Here is a 20691-nt window from a genome sequence, read left to right on the forward strand (position 1 = left end):
TTATTTTCCATCCTTTACAATACAGTAGTTGCAATGACACTCAAAACAGAAAAGCAAAGTAAAAAAATCAAAACACCAACTTCTGTTTCATGTAATTAGACTTATACAGAAATTAGAAGGTTAAGTAACAACTAGTTAATCACCTAATTTCACAGCTATCTGAAGTGGCAATCGTTATATAGCAGCTTATCTATGATACATTCAAGAGAAATGATACAATTTATTACTTGCCCATAGGCTACAACACAGCCTGCTTAATACCTTTCCTTAAATTCCACCTCTATACTACAATATGCTTGAGGTCCATGCAAAAAAGTAGCTACCTTTTATGTAGGAAATGGATGATTAAGTCTTTGGTGTTGTAAAAGCAACTTCATTTAAACATAACCACCCCCACCACCAAAAAAAAAAAAGAAGAGAAAAAAGAAAAAAAAAAGTAAAGCAAATAATAAGGGAAAAGCCCAAGACACACTTCCTATGGGGGGGGGAAAAAACCGGCATGTAATTTCTGTCCTTGATGGAATGTATTTAATACAAGCCTCTGCATTTTTATAAAACTTGATCACAAACAGTATTTCAAACTGTGCAGTCCCCAGGAGTACACAGCTCTCCAACATGCACGTGTTTCACTTAGCACCTGTAGCACCTTCAGCTCTCTGTGCCCGGTCTGACTGGGGGACTCCATATTCTGCAGGGTTATTCCCATCCTATCCAGAATCAGCTTTCCCCTTTTCCCCACTGGGTACCATATCTCCCATCTTTGCAGGGACCTACTTAGGTCTGGGCTTTGGCTTTCTAGGAGAGTTAGCAGATAGCCTTTCAGATCTCTGTGGCTCATCCTTCACCTTGGCTTCATCTCCTTCAGAAGTCTCTGCTGCCTTTCTCTTGGGCATCATGCCCACAAGGAGGATGTAGGCACTGGACATGGGAATGTAACTGCATTTGGGCTTTGGCCAGTCAAAGGGGGGGGGGTCATTCTTGCTTCCTCTTCCAGCTCATTTTTTTTTAAATTTTTAAATGTTTTATTTATTTTTGAAAGAGAGAGAGCATGAGCAGAGAAGAGTCAGAAAGAGGTGAGACACAGAATCTGAAGACGGGCTGCAGGCTCTGAGCTAGCTGTGAACAAAGAGCCTGATGCGGGGCTCGAACCCACGAACCGTGAGATCATGACCTGAGCCGAAGCTGGATACCCAACCAGCTGAGCCACCCCGGCGCCCCAGCTCATTTATTTTTTTAAATGAGCAGTGGAGAGAAAACAACATGCAGAGGATTTCTCTTTTCTCCACATTATTTTAACAGCTGCTGCCCAGGAAAATAAAAAAGGAAGAGAAAGCTCCTCTGGCTTCCATGACTGCCTCTGAGGACCACCCCTTCAAAGGTCCCTCCCTCATGTTCCATATCAAGGCCCTTGTTGTAAAATTAAAGTAGATACTGAATTGCACAGCACACTGAAACATGGATTTAAGATGTTTCAAATAAAAACAACTTGTTTATATCATAGAGAGAATGTGTTTTACATATTTTTAGACTTTAGGGAAAATAACCAGCTTTCAGAAGTCATGTTTATCACACAAAACACATTTATCAGCTAGTGTTAAATTGAATATAATCCCCCAAAACCAAAATTAATTCTTTCACTAGACAGATGATCCCTACCAAGTGAAACCCATGTATATGCACAGACTAGAAAGATAATTCATTAGGACTGTCCAATGAATAAATCTTTTATAAGTTTGTGTTCTATACACTTTATCATGAAGAAGTTCACACATTAATATCAAATGACTTATCACCACGAAGAGGATGACAGTTTGAGCTTCTCAAATGCATGTTGAATTATCTTAGTGGTTCAAAGACTTGTGGTGAGGGGAGAGAGAGAAATTCAGGACATTCGGATTGTCCAACTTTCTGGAGCTCCAACCATTCTGAGTGGTGTGGGGTAAATCAGTAAGAACACTTTCTCCTGCAGGTTTCCAGAAGCCTGAACTCATGGTCTTAGGAACATTTCATCACCTCACATGGCAGCAGGCCTACAAGGCAGGTGGCTCCAAGGTGGGTTAACCAAGAGACTCAATGATACCAGGTCAAATCCCTTCATTCTTTATCATTTTTCTTAGTCATTTTCCTAATAGGGGTCTTTCTCCTCTATCTTTTAAGAACAAGGAAATTTTTCCAGTACCCCTCTCCAAGTAACATAGGCACCCCCAAGTACAGGGCTAGCAATCGTGATGGGATTCCCATGATCCACATCGTTGAATCAATACTGACCCTTTGTGCTGAAGACAGAATTATCTTTCTTGTGTGTGTGTGTGTGTGTGTGTGTGTGTGTGTGTGTGTGCACAAAGATACTGAAGGAAAGAAGGAAAAGGAAATGGATATGGAGTAAGTAACCTATTGTCCCTCAAATAAATATGAGTCTATATGAACATGGACAGGTTAGGAAGAAAATTTCAAAATTCACATACATTTTAAGAACAAACAGAAGGCTTAAAAGAACCTTTGTGCACATTGTGCATGGTGGACTTTAGCTCTAAGTCCTGCTCCATGCTCTCCGGGAGATAGTTGATGAATTCTGTTAGGAATATGTCCCTAGAAAAGATAGTAAAGAAGCCTCAGCTTCTACCCTTGGGACTGGCTTCCTTGCAGTCTGGCCTCCGACACCACCAAAAGAGACAGGTATTTAACCAGAAATTACAAATAAAGAATTGCAATTAAATGTCTCTTTCAGTCCTTTTGGGCCATTAGGATAAAATGCCATAATCTTGATGACATTATTAACAACAGACATGTATTATTTTCTCATAGTTCTGGAGTCCAGAAACTCTAGAACCATAGTGTTCCCAGATTTAGCGTCCGGTGAGAGTTTTCCGATTCATGGTGGGACCTCCTCATTGTATCCTCACATGGTAGAAGGGGCTCCCCGGGGTGTCCTTCAGAAGGGCTCTAATCAGGAGGCCCGGACCTTCATGACACGGTCCTCTTCTAAAGGCCCCCTTCTAACAGCATCACATCAGGTATTAGGATTTCAATGTATGACTCTGGGACAGGGGGCACGTAGCACGACTATCAGTCTGCAGCACCGACCTCCTCCTAAACATTTCTCACTGGCCTGTCCTAACAGTACCTGAAACCCATTTATATTCCCTGACCCAAAACCAAGCCCCTCAGCCAAGTTTAGTATGCGGTAGCCAGACTCACTTTTTTTTTCTCCAATAGATAGAACATGCTCTTTTGTGCCTCTCTGCCTTTCCACACTGTCCCCTGCCCCCTTGGAAGAGCACACAGTTTCTTCTCCACCTGGAGAGCACCTGGTCATTTTCTTCAAACTGGGGGCATTTTCTTTCTTCTGTCCACATTCACATGATCCCAAAGCATGCCAGCCCATTAAAGAATGGTCCCCTCCCTCCATCTGGTCCTGTAGGCAACAGAGAGTAAGGCCTGTCCCTGATGTGGAAGCCAAGAGGGCCAGGCCTCCTTGTGAGTCCCAGCACAGCTGAACAGAGCACACAGCAGACCTTGTTTCTGGATCCTTAGGATCTTCAGAGGAAATGCAAAGTGGAAAGGGCCAAGGGTCATTTCTCAGCAGAACTTTACCACCAGCTGCACTGAGGGGAACCCTCCACACAGGTGCTTCCAGCTGCAAGATTCTCCACCTACTTGTCTCCAGAAAACATTCTTGGTGTCTGCCCTTTGCCATGCCTTTGGCCCCCATTCTGCTTCAGGGTTTTTTCTGTTTCTTGACCTAAGAGCCCCAACCACAAAGAAATGCCAGGTCCACTCTTACCCCTCCTCTAAAGCCTGCACCAAAAGCAGTAGCCACTCCTTTCTAACTATTCATTAACGTATTATATGTATTCCACTGATAGTATTATCACCTCAATTTTAGGAAAACATGGGATGCTTGAAGAATGAAAATATATATTATTAATAAGCCTACCAAGAGAAGACTCACATAATGGAAAAAGCACAGCCTCTGGGATCGAAAAAAAAACTGGACTCACTGGCCGCCTCTTTTATCTGCTGGTAGCATCATCTTGTATCAATTAACCTCTCTGTCCTCAGTATTCAATTCTTAAAATGGAATAATAATGGAAGCCTTGCAGTTATAAATATTAAACTACAAGATATGTAAAGGACTAGCAATGTGTGGGAGTCAAAGATTGCTTGGAATTATTGCATATCAAAATGCAATCAGCTGTTGAAGAGAAAATCAGCCAGTGTTCCGGGTCTAAGTACACTCACAGTATCAATATGTACCATCTGGTGTATGTATGGCTCTTCAGTTTGCAAAGCATTTTCACCTATATAGTTTCACCTAACGCCATACTATGCAAGATGCCCATTTTACAAATCAGGAAATGAGGTTTGGAGAAGTTAAATGTCTCAGCCAAAGAACAAATATCCCAATTTTTAAAAAAGTGAATTGAGTATCAAACTTTCTGTTGTCTCATCCAGCTATTAAAATTTCTCCAACAGCAAGTTATTTTTCTCAAACCGGATTATGAGGTCTTTGAAAGCAGAGGTCATTTATGTTTGTATGTCACCAGCAGAAAGTTCTCAATAGTATTCAATAAGTGAATGAATAAAATTTTAATTTTAATGTTTTTTAAATTTATTTTTGAGAGACAGAGAGAGAGAGAGTGTGAGCAGGGGAGGGTCAGCGAGAGAGGGAGACACAGAATCTGAAGCAGGCTCTAGGCTCTAAGCTAACTGTCAGCACAGAGCCCAACGTGGGGCTCGAACCCACGAACCATGAGATCATGACCCGAGCTGAAGCCAGATGCTTAACCAACTGAGCCACTCAGATGCCCCTAAGATGAAATTTTAAAGAGGGAATGAAGTAAGGTTTTAATATTGCGACTAAAAGCCCTAGCTCTAGAACCAGAACAGGCAGGGTCCTACGGTAACGTCGCCTCCTACTAGCCATACCACCTTGGCTAAAGCACCCAGCCTAAGTTGTACCTTGTTCTGTCCTTGGGAAAGCGGAAATAACCACACAGATTTTGGAGGAATAACAATTCATGGCTACTAAGTACAGTTAGTACTTAGAATAGAGTCTGGGATGGAATCGATGCTCAGTAGAAGAGGGCTATCACTCTACCACTATTGTTATCATCGTCAGCAGGCCAGGGTTATATGCTATCCTAGCTTGGGCCACCATAACATACTCCCATAAACAGGGTAACAAACATCATAAATGGAGTTTTCCCCATCTAGCCTCTGCAAGGTTGAGATCCAGTTTCTAGCATTACCAGATACTGGTAAGGGCCCTCTTTTTTGGCTTGCATATGGCAGCATTCTTGCTGTGTCCTCACACCACAGAAAGAGTGGGAGATAGACAGTGTGAGAGCATAAGCTCTCTGATATCTCTTCCTATAAGGGCACTAATCACCTCATGGGAGCCACCCTCATGACCTCATCTAAAGCTAAACACGTCCCAAAGGCCCAAAGGCCCCATCTCGTAACACCATCAGGTTGGGAGTTAGGACTTCAATGTAGAAATTTTTGAGAGACCCAAACGTGCAATCTGTAACACATAGCAATAGGCATCCAGAGAAAAGCAAATGCTAAAAGTCTAGCTAGCCAGGAGACACCTAGCAAATAGGTCAGGAGGAGAAGGGGTTAATCCCGGGGAGTGTCCTCAAGAGTCAGAAAGGGTCGATATGGTAGATGCAGTGTATTCAGACAACCAGTGTGGAGACTATAAAGCCACATCATTAACAAAGGCATCTCAAGCTAAAGAAGCTAGAAAATGCCACCTGTACTCCTCTTGAACGAGCACCTTTATACATACATGTTATATGTAATATGTAGTATACATGATCACCAGGACTCCAAGGGCACAGGACATTCAGGGACCCACAAAGAAACTGGGGATTATGTCATCATCTCTTTGATTTATCAGCTTTCTTCTCTGACCCCAGAGACAACCATGCGACCTTCAAGAACACGGATGCCATTTGGCAAGAGAACAGGTTTGCTCTCTGCACATTTCTTCCTTACGAGTAAGCTACAGCCCCTCCTCCATCCTACTCTCCTGATGGCCTCAGGGTGTGGCACAGCCAGTAGTTTTTCCACATCTCACCACAAACTCTGAGTTTCATGACGCAGAAGGCAAAGATCTCCATGGTTGACTCACAGTAAGAATTTGTCATAGTCCCAGCTTATTATGGGGCGGGGGGAAGCCCCACCAAGTGACAAGCAGGCAAAGATAATGTTTTTCATGCTGGAACTACAATCCAAAGAGAATACCTCCAGGCACTCTTCAGTGATGCTCTAAAACTTCCTGCAAATGATCAAAGACACAGGCTATTGGCGTAGAATGGGTGCCGGTGCTGATAAACCCCGAATATTGTGGCCCCTGCCAGCCTCGTGAATCAGCAAATGTGCTCAGCGGAGACAAGTGAAGTATCTTGCAAAAAAACACTTTAAACAAATAATTATTTCACTGTTTACCTTCCCAATTTAGCCATCCAGTGGTTGCATGGGAAAGGTTTGTCATCGCTGTTTTTGATGAATGGTACTTTGTAAATAAATTTGGAATCAGATAAGATTCAGCCTTGTCAGGCTCAAATGGAACTCAAGATGAAAAAGAATGGAAGATTAAAAAAAAGATCACCAGGGAATAAAGATGCCATGACCTGTCCAAGGAGGAAAATAAGAAATCTCTGAAGCCTTTCCATGACACTTTCAGAGCAGAACTAGTGAATTTAATCTTCTGAAACTGAAAAATCGAGTTATCCTCTCACTAAAATGCCTGAGCAAGATACAGCTTCTTGCTACCTTAGTTTTGAGGGAAATTCCTAACATAGAGGTATTACTCTTCTCTATGTTGATTTTTTTTTGCTCTTAATCCTGTAATCATAGGCTTGGATCTGCTGTACATCCATGAATCAAGGAGTCAAAATGCAAAATTTAAGTACAAATTATGAATGCAAATTTCCATTAAACTTAATGGGTTTCCCATTCTTCATATGTTATAGTTCTCCATGCTAAATTTTCTTAAGTTTCTGTATTGTCCACATCTTTTATTTATAGTAAGGCTAAACATCACCCAAATGAAATAAGCATCATTCTATAAAGACAGAAAGTAGCCAAGAAAAAAGTTTAACATACACAAAATGAGAAGGCTATGCTGATGTGAAAGTCTCATAATCTTCTTACCATGTACTTGAGATCAATAAATGTCAAATCATTTACATAGCCTGCTGCATTCCTCCAAGGACATTAACATGCCCAGAACAGGTGTTTGTTATATGAGTAGAGAAAGAGATGGACATTTAGTAGTTCTCTGTTTGCACAGGGGAAGGAAGAAATAGAATATAGGAGGGGAGTCCCTAAGTGTATTGAACAGTTGTGACACAGATTATTTCTATAGGAGAAACACAAGAGAGACAGCGCACACCCTCTCTACTGAGAAAAGCGTTGTTACCCACCAGCAGGTCTGAGATCTCATTTGTGGGTCACACGGAGATGAGAGAGCACTGCCGATAATAAGTCAACGACTCAACTAATCCCTTCTCCCCTTTTCTCTCATTCATGTCAAAGCTTCCAGTAAATGGAAATGCATCACAGAAAATAATTGTTCCCATGTTTCTGCTATCAATGAACAGACATTCGCATCTCTATAAAAGGCCAACTGGGTGACATCAACCCATAGAAGATGTAGGAAGTGCAGACAAACCATTAAAAGTTGCTTAAGATTTTAGTAGCTCAGTATTTAGGGGTAGCAATACAGGTAGGCTGATAACGACAATGTAGGCACTGTTAGGGGTAGGAACAAACGTCCCAAAAGAACAAGTCATTTTTAGGTTGAATGATCAGTTCTCATTTCACCCCTCTAAAATGATTCTGCATTCACATCTTTCCACCAGGACAAGGAGGATTTACACCCCAGCCTGCGGTTGTGGGTTGGGCCATGGCATGGGCTATGGCTGATGAGATACTACCGATCTGGTATGAATCAAGATTTCAACAGTGTTTGCGAGGTAGGGCTGGCTGTCTTGCACTGCTGCCATTGTCCTGAGAAGAATGTTATTAGCTTCCTTTGCGATGCCACCACATGAGTAAGACCATCTCAGAAAAGAAGTCACCTTGCTGGCAAATTTAGAAAGTAGAGAGACCATACGTTCCCAAACTTTCAAACTCAGAACAGGAAATGATTTCTTGCCATACCAAAATTGTGATTATGGTAACTGTCAGCCCACAACAGGGCTCTCTGAGGCTCACAGAATAGCCCAAGGGAAACCAAGTTGGGACTGCAATCAAACGCCACAATTAAGTGTAAGAGCGAGCACACTCTACTGTCTTGTGGTCATTCTTGTAAGCATATTGTTATCTATCTAATATAGACGTAGTACATATATGGTGTAAGCATGTATGCTGAGATAGAATACTTTTATTTCCCCCTTATATTTATGATGGTGTTGGGAAAATATACAATACCCTACAATACTGTTTACAGCTTTCTTACACATATCTCAATGTTTACATTATACTTGCTGGTTTTGCTATCAAATAAATACAGGGACATTTTATAGTAGAAATATTCGATCTTATGTTATATTTCTTGGTGGAAGTAATCCACTCTAATAATTGGCATGTAGTCATATTTATGTCATTGGGACAGACTGGAATTAAGGTTATTTATTAATTTTACTTGAGTTGAGAACCACAGGACTCTTCTTTGTTCTCTTTATGATTGTCACCCATAGTTTCGTATTTTAAAACTACCAACTAGCAAGTAGTATAGACACAAAAACAGTAATTTAAAACCTCTAAATATCTGTAAATGGACCAATAGAATCTATGAATTTGGAGGTCAGGCTATATAATATCAAGTTTATAGGCTTCATAGAGAAAATTAATATTATTAGCTCATTGAAGCAACATCTACATTTTTTTAAGTCCATGTCACACAAAATCAAAAATAATTAAGGTTTAAGACAATATAGTGACATAATTCTCTGAGGGAAAAAAAATGAGTATATAAATGCAGACACATGGGTGCCTTTGGCATGTTTATCCCTGCCACATGACAAGATTTATACAACCATTTAAAAATAAGAACACACCACCAGTAAATGTAGGATAATTATGGTATTCTCCAAATTGGTGGAAATGATGGACATTCTACTAAAATAATATAGTCCTCTTGGAAAAATTTTGGTGTCCATCATAAATGTCTCATACACAAATTACAGGGAATAATTACAGAGACCCTTAAAGTAGCCAATCTGTATACACTCAGAGTAGGTGTTACTGGACTCCTTGGGTTAAGGGAGCATTTTTCTTGATGTAGGTCTAAGAAAACAGCACGGGGGACTCATTTCTGCTGCCTGTGGCTAAGACTCAGGAAACAGGAAGGAGGTTGAAATGATTTTCCATATTTAAAGAGGGACTCAGAATGCCACAACTTCAGCCTCTGCAGGAATAGTTAGGTTGCTGCACTCTACTCTCTGGGCTCACATGTTATAACAGAAAATCCATTTGGTTCACTTTCAAATGAGATTAAAAAAATGGATTTTCATTTCTGATTGAAGGGCGAATTGTCATTCATTTAAACTTCTCAAGTATCTACCAGAGCCACACAATAGCCCAAACATTCCAAGTCAGGGATTTTCAATAATAAAGCTATCTAAGGCAATACATTTTAAATCATGTTATTTATTTTTTCAAACTCCTATAATATTGTATGTAAGTCAATATGTTGCTAGAATTTCCAGTGACTGAAGTATTATTACCAAATCAGCTTTATTTACTGTAGACACAGACATGTGTGAGTGCGTATACACACACCCCTTGTTTGTTTTTCTCATCAAGTCATCCCTTTCAGAAACAAGGAAAAAGGGGAAATGATGATTATTTTTAATTTTGTTCCATGCATTTTATCTATGTCCCCCTATTTTTTTTTCTTTTGGTTTTAGTCTTTCCAGCTCATGTTGAAAAAATTACTGCTTTGCTGGAGATGATCTCCGACAGTAAAACAAAACTGACAAGTAATAGTTTTTAGCCCTTGATAGAGTATCCAAAGTAAAATGACAATTTTAGAGGATCGCTCAAAAATTTATGTAATATAGTTTTTTATATAATTATACCCAGCAATAGCTGGCTTTCAAGAAAAGAAAAACACTATGGTATTTAAAAAAAAATCGTATTTAGTGTACAAAACTGCTGAATAATTGCGGATTAACTGAGAAAGTTGGCGACGTTATCCAGACATCAGGTGTCGGGACGCTGCACTGACCTGTGTTAACCATACTGCCCAGCAAATCTATCCCAAGGACGTAGAATCAGGATCTCAAAGAGATCCCTACACTCACACGTCCACTAAAGCATATTCATACAGCCTACATATGCAAACAATCTTCTGGCCTATCGAGGTATCAACAAAGAAAATGTGGCACCTACAGAGGATTAAGCCTTAATAAGTGACAGAAATCATGCCATTTGCAACACCATAGATGGATCTAGATATAGCACATGAAGTCAAATAGGCCAGACACAAAAGGACAAATACTGTATGATCCGATCAATAAGTATAGTCTAAAACTGTGAAATGCATAGAAGTGGAGACTTGGATAGTAGATGCCAGGGGCTTGGGGGAGAGGGAATGGGGAAGGTATTTCCATTGTGCAGGGAAGATCTGGAGAGCTACACAACCCCTCGTGCCTACAGCTACTAGTACCATATTGTATACTTAAAATTTCCTAAGATGTACATTGTTTGTTGCATCCTTACAGCCTTGTGAAAGGATAAAGGTGTTATTGGAGAGCACAGAGAGGGGAAGGAGCATCTATCGTGAGCCACTGTACTGGGCATTAGGATTACACTTAACACAAAAACTATTAAAATCCATTTGACTCATTTAGCAAAGTGGCTCAACAAAGTTAAACAACTTGACCAAGATAGCTAAAATCTCCCAACTGAAGCATGAACCCACGTCGATCTGCATCCAAAGATTGGCATTTTATCCTAATTCAGTTCTGAAAAGTTAGGAGCTCCTGTCAGCACTGGTTTTTCCGTTTCTAAGATGGGCTCTGGATGATCACTGGATGTAGGATACAGGCTTGTTAAATAAATAAGTGAGCTTTCACCAATCCTATCTAGTATTCAGAGAGGAGCCTTTTAATGCCTACCTTCAGAGGCATTGCAAAAGAGAGATATTTTTTAAGATAAAAGGAAAGAAAATATTTTTTATTAATTAAAGTATACTTAATTTTATGCATGTATTTATCAGACAAAACCATTTTATTGTTTTTGAATGATTGAATATGTTTCTTTTTTAAAAATTCTTTGTTTATTACCCTTTATAAGATAACAGTTTGGAAATCTGGATCTAAGGTCAGATTGTTTGAGCATTTGCTCCCTGGCTACCATAACTGGAAAAAGATTATTACCCCCAAAGAGGAAAGGATTACTGGCTACACCTAGTACCCAAGCCACCAAATACAGAGGCGTTTATAAGTATGGCTACTAAATTATTACCTTCCCTCATATATATTGGCTTTCCTAATAAAGTACCTGAATGATGTTATATTTCATGTTTGAAATTGTGTGTAAAACAAATTTTGGTAAACATAAACAAAGGTAAGTCCTTTGATAGTACAGATCCTTAGTACGATGTGGTGAAATCGCACCTTACCTCTGTCTTCCTCCCCAAGATCCATAACCCCAATCTAATCATCAAAAAATATATATCGGACAAATCCCAACTGAGGATTTCAAAATGCTCCAGGTCATTGAAACCAAAGAAAGTCTAAGAAATTATCACAGCCAAACAAATCCTAAGGAGATATGATAACTGAATGCAGTGTGGTGTTTTGGATGGCTACCAGGAGAAGACAAAAGGACATCAAGAAAAACCAGGGATCTGTGAAGAAAGTGAGGCCTTTAATTAATAATACCTTATCCATACTGATTCATTAACTGTGACCAATGTACCATACTAACGTAAGATGTTACTGAGAGGGGAACTTCTACGCAGGCTACACAGAACCCTTCTGTATCAACTTGGCAACTTTTCTTGAAATTAAAATTATTCTAAAAAAAAAGTATTTAACATGCCTCATCATTTCAAAGGTTTTTGAAATTTAGTCCCAAGGTTACTTGTTCCAGTGTGTACATAGGAAAAGCTTTTAGAGTGGGCACATTCCTATCATTTTCTGAAACAAAAATCGTGAAAGGGCACAATTAAGAGCAAAAAAGAAATAAGGAAAACCTCTCTCAGCACTCTCTCCGTAGTGGAAATTTCGCCTCCCCAAAACGACACTTGTGCAGGGACAACTGGATGTTAAAGGAGTACCAGACTTGAAGTTTCATGATGTCTGTGGTTATGACGAGCTCCTGTTATTTTCTTGCTCTTCATTTGTGCGTGGCTGTTGCTGATGTTTTCACGCTGATGGCTTGGTTTGGTTGAAGTTACAGATCCAGTTTACCAGACGAAGGTCGAGTGACATATGCCACAAAAAGTGACAGTCCACCCAATGCCTGAGGTGCCCCCCCATTCACTGCCTCCCCTGCAGAGCCCAGCCTCCCAGGGGCTGGCTCAGCCCCGATCACTACACATGCGTCAGCCAGATGGGTAACCAAGGGAGGGCACCGTGACCAAGAAAAGTAGTACAAATCCATTTAGAACAAAATTAATATGGAAAAGAAGTTCTAAAGTTTTCTCTTCCTGGGAAGTTTGTTCTGGAGATCAGTCTTCGCAGCCTCCACTTGCACTGTGTGCTATGGTGACTCACACAGGTCAAATACTTCCTTCTTAGCCCAGGCCTGGCATGATCTCCAAACTCCCTTCTGAGTCTCAGCCTAAGCAGCCCCCATCAGCCCTCTTCCCACTTTGCCTTAACACATTTGGACATCAGGATAATTTAAAACATAATCACACAATGATTTCTTTACTGAAAATAAACCAGCTAGAAACAAACCAAATTAAAGGGCAGAGTATGTGTGTATGTATGTGTCTGTGTGTTTGCATGTATGTGAACAGGTGTATGCACTGTGTTTGCATGTGTTTGGGCAAACAGGTGTGTGGATGTTCTGTGTGTGTGTGTACTACGGATGTGTGTATATGCCTATGTGCGTATGCACGTCTGTGGCTGTCAACCGGGTCATGACAGCCTCCCAAAGCATGCTTGACCTGCGCCAGCTGAAGGGGTCTGAGCAGAGGGTGGACATGTCTGGACTCAGGTGTTACAAGCATCCTTGAGGCTACTCAGTGCAGAATGGACTCTTGGAATGAAGGAGACATGCAGAGCCACCCAGCCGGAGACTCCTGTAGTGGCCCCATAAGTGGTGACCGTGCCTTGGATCAGGGAGGCTGAGCAGAATGTGAGAATTTTGAGCCAGATTTGTAGGCTTAAGTCCTAATTATATACCAGGTAGGAGATGTGGTTGTGGCATTGAAATTGAGTTTTCCCGTCCACTTGATCTCCTTCAGAGCTGGGCTGTGAGGATAAAATGAGGGATCCATACACAGAAGCACTCGCTGAACTCCCCCCATCTCTGTAACTAAGCACATTGCTTAGGGCAGGATTTTTCAAGCAGCGAATCAAATGAGTGGGTCATGATATTCGTTCAGTGGGACTCCGCAGCATTTAAACAAAAATAAAGGAGAATAAAAGAGAAAGAAAAGGATTACAATGTTTGGAAAACATGGGTTAGATTGAAGAATGTGGTTTGGAGTCAGATAGCCCTACACTCCACAGCCCAGACTGTCACATTCCACGAGTTCATTTATCTCTCTGATCCAGGATCCTTAGGGAAAAAGTTGTTATGGTTAAACATTCCTATCTCGTGGGATTTTACAATTAAATGAACTAATGATATCAAGTGCCTGGCAATTGGGGCACCTGAGAGGCTCAGTTGGTTGGGCATCAGACTCTCGATTTCAATGAAGTCATGATCCCAGTGTCATGGGATCAAGGAACTCTCAGCTCTGTGCTGAGTGTGGAGCCTTCTTGGGATTCTCTCTCTCTTGCCCTCTGCCCTTCTGCCACTCATATGCACACTTGCTAAATAAATAAATTGCCTGGTGATATATTTGGCACATGGTAAGCACTCAATAAAATAACTATACATGATTATTATTAATTATAGTTTATTTATTCATTTTGAGACAGGCAGAAAGCACAAGCAGGGGAGAAGGTAAAGAGAGACAAAATCCCAAAATGTTTCTGCAGTGTCAGTGCAGATTCCCTATGTGGAACTTGAACTCACCAACTGGTGAGATCATGACCTAAACAGAAACCAAGCCAGATGCTTAACGGACTGAACCGTCCAGGCATCCTTTTTTTTTTTTTTTTTTTTTAGTTTCTTTATTTATAATTATAGGATAATGGGTAAAAACACTTTGTAAATTATAATTTATCAAGTTTGCATTTACATTGTTCAGTGATTCAAATACACACGTACATGATTTAGAAATATTTCCATGATTTCAATTATTTGTTTTTATCCAAATCTCCTCAGTTACCCTAGCCCTAAAGAATGAAAACATTCTTAGGGCACCTGGGTGGCTCAGTCGGTTAAGCACCCAACTCTTGATTTTGGCTCAGGTGGTGATCTCATGGTCTTTTTTTTTTTATGTTTTATTTGTTTTTGAGTCAGAGAGAGACAGATCATGAGCAAGGAGGGTCAGAGAGAGAGGGAGACACAGAATTGGAAGCAGGCTCCAGGCTCTGAGCTGTCAGCACAGAGCCCAACGTGGGGCTCAAACCCACAAACCTGAGATCATGACCTGAGCCGAAGTTGGAGGCTTAACCGACTGAGCCCCCCAGGCGCCCCAATCTCATGGTCTTGAGATCAAGTCCCACAATGGACTCCATAGAGAAACATTTCTCACAGCACTGGATACGTTTTTAATCTGTGTCCACTTGCATTTTCTACCCATCTTGCCATCCTTACAACACTTGCAATTACGAATAACAATTAGGAACCAACCAAAGGAAAGATTTGAAGGAACATGCGACAGTGACAGTTATTAAGACGACCCCAGTACCCCCATCGCCCTCACCCATCACACCACCAGACTCCACTGCACCTCACAGCACCAGGGTCCCTCAAGTACAGTCAAGCTCCTCAAGTCCAGGACTGGCCAGGCATGAAGTTTAAATATGCTTCCAGAACCAACCGCTTCACGTGTTGGTGACCTGAGTGTGAAATTGTCTTCCTTCCCAAATGGCTAGTTCCCAGATGGCAAAGGCATTCATCTCTACCATTTTAGTTAATACTCATAATTCACCTTCTATTCTGTTAAATCATACATAAAATTCTACTGTCTCCATGGGAATTTTAACATTGACCCTTTCATCAGGCTAGACACTCCACTGTTCCCTGCAGAGCTCTCCAAAAGACTTGCTGTATTTTTTTCATTTGCTCAATGATTGAGTTGCGAATGCAGTAGGCAAGTTCAAGGTCTTCTGTGTCTAGCCCATTAATACAATTCATGTTTTCCATTCCAGGAGTTATCTTTGATGTCTCTTCCCCTAAATACTTTGTCAATCTCTACAATCCCCTGCTTCTTTATAAACAAACAACTAAATAAAGCAGAAAAATGGCCATTAACTAACTTAAGGTCACCGTGTAGCACTGCAATGCTTCAATGGTGAATGCAGTTTGAAGTCTTTGCAGATGATTAATCAATTTATTATTTCTGTTTATACTTTTTCAAAGCTCACGATTTAGGAGCCTTGCCTTGATTACAGCAATTAGTAAATGAAAATGTGTTTGCATTTCTACCCTCATGTTTACATTGCATAAGCCTGGCTTTTCTCACAGGGGAGCCCTGCAGTAACAGCTCTAATCAAGGCCAATACCTCAAACACACCACCAACACATCTCAAAAATAGTGGCACAGGTAATTCACTCTTTTCCTGTTTTGGGCAAAATTAAGTTTCATCTCCCATACCGCCGTGGATATTTCCCTTAGAAAAGGCAGCTTATAAAAAGACACTTACTATAACTGAGTGATCGATAGGAAGCCATACTCATTTACTTTATATAGACAAGTAGAATCTTTTAAATCTCATGTTCCCCTTCGCATCTGACATATAACTGACCAAGTAGCATCACCATGTACTATTTTCAGAAACAGGCACAAGGCTATGCCTCTATATACAGCCTCATCAGAGGAGAAGAATATATTTACCAAAAGAAAGGAGAAAACAATGACTTCTAAGATCTTAGGCTCACATTAAGTTCTCATCAATTTATTCTTTCCTTCCCTTACGAGCTAATTCCCTGTGAATTCCATGACCTTTTCATCCTTTCTCTACATTTAAACTCTACCTGGCTCACAGTGATCACTTTCTATTTCTGTCAGGGGGAATAAGACACAGGGCTGTACCGGACATTTTTGGAGGGGAACATAAAATCTGATATCTCTCCTTCTAAGAGAAAAAAAACCCTGAAATATAAATAAATAAATCAAACAAACAAACAAAATAGAAATACAATGAGTCTTTTCTTCCCTGGCTCAAGTGAAATATTCCATTTCGGTTTTCCTGTGGGAGAGAGCCACAGTTATGGGTAGTCAGATGGTTGTGGAAACAGACGGCATTTCTCACAAAGCCAGTGCTGCATCTTTACCCTTCATTGCTGAGAAGCAATTAATGTTCTGTCCTAAAATGATCAAATTCTCAAGATACAATATAGAACACTCTTTCCATAGAACAGACCTTTGTAGAGGTTTTGTGTTAATATCTAAATTTGACTGTTACATTCATTCATTTAACTTAACACCACCCAAATGTCCATTTCAGCTCTCTTTTTTCCAAATATTTATTTTTGAGAGAGCTAGAGAGACAGAGCATGAGCAGGGGAGGGGTGGAGAGAGAGGGAGACACAGAATCTGAAGCAGGATCCAGGCTCTGAGCTGTCAGCATAGAGCCCAATGTGAGGCTTGAACTCACAGACTGTGAGATCACGGAAAGTCAGACACTCAACCAACAGCCACCCAAGCACCCCTCTCCTCTCCCTTTGAATGCCTTGACAGAAAGGCTTGTGTGTGCAAACACACACACTCACGGCTCCCCTTATTCTGCTGGTTTGTTTGCCCTAGGGAAGTCACTGAATAGCTGCACTTTAAATGGTCCTAATGTCTAAATGTGCACAACACATACGGGGGAGGGGGATGATGGAAGCAGTTCAGCCTGAGACTCAGAACAGAGTTGGAAGATAATGCTAAGCCTGATTCATTAAGAATTACTTGAAGTTTATTACTCATCCTAACACATAATGGAAGTGGGGGTGTGAAAACTGACCCCTAAAATATATTAAACAAAAATATCCCTCAGATGAAGAGAATACTAGGGTTTTTTATATCTTGTCCTCAATATAATTGCTTTCACAGAAGGCCATTCATTGGTGCCCTCACTGGGTTACCGGTCGTGCTCACTCACGTCTAGCAGGGAGGAGTGGGACATAAAGAAGGAAGAACGGTCTCTACAACAGGTAGATGGGGGCTCGTCAGGCATTGGGTTTACCCGTAACCTATGTTGATTCAGTGTCTGCTTGGGTGTCCGTGCATACCAACTCACATGATCTTAGAACCTGTGCAGTCATTCTTCCCTCTGGAATGTTCTTCCTCAGTTGTGAGCCAGTCCCTCACTCAGGTCCCCAGGACTCAACACAAACACGGCATCCCCTCAAGGCTTCTCCCCCAAATATCCCCACTTCCCAGCCTCAGGTGCCAGCTTCTCTCCCAACACTCACGGGCATATGACACACCGTATCTAACACATACCTTACACACCTCTGTCTGCTTCTCCTTCCGTACAAACAGGGCTAACATATTGTCTCTCCTGTTCACTCAACTAGACACACTATGCCTGGTTCATAGTGGTTCTCAATTTTTTGGCAAGACCGAATGATGTTGTAGTTTATACAGTGCATATTGGTAGAAATCAACACTAAAATTTAATGTCCTATCCCTTGCTTGCTTGGGAAAACACTTCCTTAGATTGCTCTTTCTCTATATTTTATCCAAGGTTATTAGTATCTATTTTAAGAGAATATTTTTAAAGGTAAAGAAAAAATATTTTCTGTACCTTATTTAAATTTTAGTGTATGCCTGCTGTAACACCCTGAGGTGAACACTCTGGAGTCCTCAATCCCATTCTCTCTACAGAACTAGGAGCACAGTGCAAGGCAGCAATTTGCTTTCCAGAACTGTCTTACTTTGTCCAAAGGCTTCCTGGCAAAACCTTCTTTTCACTCTGCCATCTGCTTTTCCTTCCCTACCACTCACACCCGGACCCTGTATTACTACCTCCAATAGCAAGAGCAATATGCCTTCACTTGAAGAGAACAGAAGTCTTCTGATTGACCAAGAAACACAGAGAATTAAACCTCCTGCATTAGAATTGTCATGGACCCTGCAATAAGAAACAGGAACTGACAATTTCCTACCCTGCTAATTCATTTACTTATTCATTCATTAGTTCAAATGTGCCTACCTCAGAAAGCTCTAAGGCTGTCGAAGTGAAAAGTACTATGTAGTTCCTGTCTTCAGAAAGCTGACAGCCTTGTCTCCAAAGAAGACCAAATATTTATCAAAAGGATGTCAGAAAACTCTTTGAAATACCCTATTAACCCTAACTGTGGGTACTAAGATCCTACTTTCCAAACATGCTGGTTTTAAGGTAAATACATCTGCCACTTGATTACTAAGAGAAACTATCAGGAATTTCCTCTAGTGATATTGTGTAGACTGATTTTTTCCCCTTTTCTACAGAAAATCTCCATATTCTGCCTTTAGAGAGAGCATGAGGTTGGTGACAAAGAACACTGAAAGGATCCAGTGAGCAAACACAAAGCCAATGGGGAACACAGCCAGAAATGCAGGAGTGGCCATTAGTTGACCAGGTCATAAATCTCAAATCTTGAGAAATAGGATGATAAATAGGAAAAACACAGGAAAGATGGGAGAGCCAGGGTTTGGACGAGGAAGACAGTGATATGATAATTGGTGTACATTAGGGGATTAAGAGCACCTAATAATGATGAGCACTAAATAATGCATAGAATTGCTGAATCACTAGACTGTACGCCTGAAACTAATACAACACTGTATGTTAACTGTACAGGAATTAAAATTTAGAAAAATTAAAAATCAGTATTTATTAATGCTTGAGACAATCCTGCTGATGTAAAATACTAGCACTGACTGCTACTAGAACTGAACTAGTGTGTCTTAAACCAATTGGCTAGTTACACATGTGCATTTTAAAAAATGCCAGAATTCAAAAGATACGGTGGATGTATAAATTAACCTGTATACCCAAATAAATGTATAAGTAAACTTCTAAGTGTACTTGAAAAGCTTTAGAAGACACAGATTATTTTCTTGAATGGCTTAAAGTATTAAAAAATATTTAGGAGTTAATACTTCATTTTTTGAGTGGGAATAGTGTTTTTCAATGATGCACTGGACCAATTGGACCTAATAGATATGTAATTGAAATGTTCCATCCCAAAACAGTGAAATGCACATTATTTTCAAGTGCATATGGAACATTATCCAGAAAAGATTACATGTTAGGCCACAAAACAGTCTCAATAAATTCAAAAAGACTGAAATCCTATCATGCTTGTTTTCTGACCACAAAGGAATAAAACTAGAAATAAATCATAACAAATATCTAGAAAGAACGCAAATACATGGGAGCTACCAAACAATAAATGGCTCAATCAAGAAACCAAAGAGGAAATAAAGAAATACATGGAGACAAAAGAAAACGAACACACAAAGGTCAAAACTCTTTTGGATGCAGAAAGTTTTCTCTAAGAGAAAAGATTATAGCAACACAGATCTACCTTAATAAGGAAGAAAAGTCTCAAATAAGTAACTTAACCTTACATCTAAAGGAGTTACAAGGACAACAAAGCCCAAAGATAGAAGAAAGAAAATAATAAAAAATCAGAGCAGAAATAAACAGACCAAAAAAAAAAAAAAAAAAAAACCCAACAGAACAGACCAATGAAACAAGAGCTAGTTCTTTGAAGGGATCTCAAAAAATTGATAAGTCTTTAGTCAGATTCACCTCCCTCTCCTCCCCCCCAAAAAAAGAGAGAAAAAGAAGCATCTCAAACAAAATCAGAATGGAGAAGGATTAACAAACAACATCATAGAAATACAAAGGATTAAAGGAGAATATTATGATAACATACATGCCAACAAATTGGACAACCTGGAAGAAGTGTATAAGTTCCTAGAAACATGTAATTTTCTAAAACTGAATCAGGAAGAAATAAAAAATTTCAGACCAATTACTAGCAATAACATTAAGTCAGCAATCCAAAAACTCTCAACAAACAAAATGTAGGACCAGATGGCTTCAGTAAAGTCTACCAAACATTTTAAAAATAATTAATACCTGTTCTTCTCAAACTATTCTAAAAAATAGAGGACTCTCTTGTTTTCCTGCTAGACCTATGAGTGCAAACATATGGTTTCTGTCCTTCTCTGCCTGGCTTACTTCACTCAGCATGAACCAGGGGGAACAGAGGAGGGAGAGAGAGTTGGGGAGAGAGAGGGATGCAGAACTTGAGAGACTATTGAAAGCTGAGAATGAACTGAGGGTTGGGGGGGAGGGGGGAGGGGGGAAGACAGGTGGTGGTGATGGTGGTGGGCACTTGAGGGGAAGAGCACTGGGTGTTGTATGGAAAACAATTTGACAATAAAATATT

The 20691-nt window shown here is 40.3% G+C and overlaps 1 pseudogene; it reads right to left on the reverse strand.

Moving 5' to 3' along the window:
- Positions 1 to 626: 626 nt before the first annotated feature.
- LOC115290120 lies at positions 627 to 893 on the reverse strand (annotated as a pseudogene).
- Between the last annotated feature and the right edge of the window lie 19798 nt (positions 894 to 20691).

The sequence above is a fragment of the Suricata suricatta genome, chromosome 1 (genome assembly GCF_006229205.1).
Source record: "Suricata suricatta isolate VVHF042 chromosome 1, meerkat_22Aug2017_6uvM2_HiC, whole genome shotgun sequence".
In the NCBI taxonomy this organism is placed as follows: Eukaryota; Metazoa; Chordata; class Mammalia; order Carnivora; family Herpestidae; genus Suricata; species Suricata suricatta.